General features: G+C 41.9%; 3 non-coding genes and 2 pseudogenes across 3 annotated transcripts; all 5 read right to left on the bottom strand.

The window, feature by feature from the left end:
- Window positions 1–10, bottom strand: part of LOC138409419 (5S ribosomal RNA) — a 109-nt pseudogene extending 99 nt beyond the window's left edge.
- A 491-nt stretch (window positions 11–501) lies between these two features.
- Window positions 502–620, bottom strand: LOC138409562 (5S ribosomal RNA). Its single transcript, XR_011242721.1, has one exon. It is a non-coding gene; the product is annotated as a 5S ribosomal RNA (ribosomal RNA).
- A 496-nt stretch (window positions 621–1,116) lies between these two features.
- On the bottom strand, window positions 1,117–1,225 carry LOC138409418 (5S ribosomal RNA; annotated as a pseudogene).
- Window positions 1,226–1,716: 491 nt separating this feature from the next.
- LOC138410173 (5S ribosomal RNA) lies at window positions 1,717–1,835 on the bottom strand. Its single transcript, XR_011242969.1, has one exon. It is a non-coding gene; the product is annotated as a 5S ribosomal RNA (ribosomal RNA).
- Window positions 1,836–2,326: 491 nt separating this feature from the next.
- Window positions 2,327–2,445, bottom strand: LOC138409264 (5S ribosomal RNA). The gene has a single exon (XR_011242584.1). It is a non-coding gene; the product is annotated as a 5S ribosomal RNA (ribosomal RNA).
- Between the last annotated feature and the right edge of the window lie 55 nt (window positions 2,446–2,500).

Raw genomic sequence — 2,500 nt, 5'->3', positions numbered from 1 at the left:
GGCCGTAAGCGATTAACTCCACCTGCAATACCTCCTTTATACATGTGAATCATCACCATCATCAATGGTTCTTCTGTTGCTTTGCAACCATAGCATCTTGATGTGTGGGTGGGTTGGGGGGGTCAATTGTTCCAAAATCAATCTCAAGGTGAAATTTTGTCATATCGTTGCAAGAAAAAAATCATTACAATTTTCAAAAATGACCTTCAGCAATATTGTCAGTGTTTCATATCCAGTTGTTTCCTTGATGCAGAGTAAACTCCCTGCTCTTTCATCGCTCTCTCCAAATAAGACAATTTGAAAATGATATGTTAATAAAACATGAATAAAGTAGTGTTTTGATTAGAAACAAATCTGATGAATGCTCACTCTCACCTTTCAGTGATGATGTGAGGGTTCCATATTCTTTTTTCCTTTGATGAACAGTCTTTCCTGCTCTTTCCAAGAGGTGTCTCCTCTGAAGCAGCAGCAACAGCGCCCTCTGCAAAGAAAAGTCTAAAAAGCTTACAGCACCTGGTATTCCCAGGCGGTCTCCCATCCAAGTACTAACCAGGCCCGACCCTGCTTAGCTTCCGAGATCAGACGAGATCGGGCGCGTTCAGGGTGGTATGGCCGTAAGCGATTAACTCCACCCACAATACCTCCTTTATACATGTGAATCATCACCATCATCAATGGTTCTTCTGTTGCTTTGCAACCATAGCATCTTGATGTGTGGGTGGGTTGGGGGGGTCAATTGTTCCAAAATCAATCTCAAGGTGAAATTTTGTCATATCGTTGCAAGAAAAAAATCATTACAATTTTCAAAAATGACCTTCAGCAATATTGTCAGTGTTTCATATCCAGTTGTTTCCCTGATGCAAAGTAAACTCCCTGCTCTTTCATCGCTCTCTCCAAATAAGACAATTTGAAAATGATATGTTAATAAAACATGAATAAAGTAGTGTTTTGATTAGAAACAAATCTGATGAATGCTCACTCTGACCTTTCAGTGATGATGTGAGGGTTCCATATTCTTTTTCCTTTGATGAACAGTCTTTCCTGCTCTTTCCAAGAGGTGTCTCCTCTGAAGCAGAAGCAGCAGCAACAGCGCCCTCTGCAAAGAAAAGTCTAAAAAGCTTACAGCACCTGGTATTCCCAGGCGGTCTCCCATCCAAGTACTAACCAGGCCCGACCCTGCTTAGCTTCCGAGATCGGGAGTGTTCAGGGTGGTATGGCCGTAAGCGATTAACTCCACCTGCAATACCTCCTTTATACATGTGAATCATCACCATCATCAATGGTTCTTCTGTTGCTTTGCAACCATAGCATCTTGATGTGTGGGTGGGTTGGGGGGGTCAATTGTTCCAAAATCAATCTCAAGGTGAAATTTTGTCATATCGTTGCAAGAAAAAAATCATTACAATTTTCAAAAATGACCTTCAGCAATATTGTCAGTGTTTCATATCCAGTTGTTTCCTTGATGCAGAGTAAACTCCCTGCTCTTTCATCGCTCTCTCCAAATAAGACAATTTGAAAATGATATGTTAATAAAACATGAATAAAGTAGTGTTTTGATTAGAAACAAATCTGATGAATGCTCACTCTCACCTTTCAGTGATGATGTGAGGGTTCCATATTCTTTTTTCCTTTGATGAACAGTCTTTCCTGCTCTTTCCAAGAGGTGTCTCCTCTGAAGCAGCAGCAACAGCGCCCTCTGCAAAGAAAAGTCTAAAAAGCTTACAGCACCTGGTATTCCCAGGCGGTCTCCCATCCAAGTACTAACCAGGCCCAACCCTGCTTAGCTTCCGAGATCAGACGAGATCGGGCGTGTTCAGGGTGGTATGGCCGTAAGCTATTAACTCCACCCACAATACCTCCTTTATACATGTGAATCATCACCATCATCAATGGTTCTTCTGTTGCTTTGCAACCATAGAATCTTGAGGTGTGGGTGGGCGGGGGGGGTCAATTGTTCCAAAATCAATCTCAAGGTGCAATATTGTCATATCGTTGCAAGAAAAAAATCATTACAATTTTCAAAAATGACCTTCAGCAATATTGTCAGTGTTTCATATCCAGTTGTTTCCTTGATGCAGAGTAAACTCCCTGCTCTTTCATCGCTCTCTCCAAATAAGACAATTTGAAAATGATATGTTAATAAAACATGAATAAAGTAGTGTTTTGATTAGAAACAAATCTGATGAATGCTCACTCTCACCTTTCAGTGATGATGTGAGGGTTCCATATTCTTTTTTCCTTTGATGAACAGTCTTTCCTGCTCTTTTCAAGAGGTGTCTCCTCTGAAGCAGCAGCAACAGCGCCCTCTGCAAAGAAAAGTCTAAAAAGCTTACAGCACCTGGTATTCCCAGGCGGTCTCCCATCCAAGAACTAACCAGGCCCGACCCTGCTTAGCTTCCCAGATCGGACGAGATCGGGCGTGTTCAGGGTGGTATGGCCGTAAGCGATTAACTCCACCCACAATACCTCCTTTATACATGTGAATCATCACCATCATCAA

Source organism: Paralichthys olivaceus, chromosome 5, assembly GCF_024713975.1.
Source record: "Paralichthys olivaceus isolate ysfri-2021 chromosome 5, ASM2471397v2, whole genome shotgun sequence".
Classification (NCBI taxonomy): domain Eukaryota; kingdom Metazoa; phylum Chordata; class Actinopteri; order Pleuronectiformes; family Paralichthyidae; genus Paralichthys; species Paralichthys olivaceus.
The sequence above is the reverse complement of the archived record's forward strand: the minus strand, read 5'-3'. Positions and strand labels throughout refer to the sequence as shown.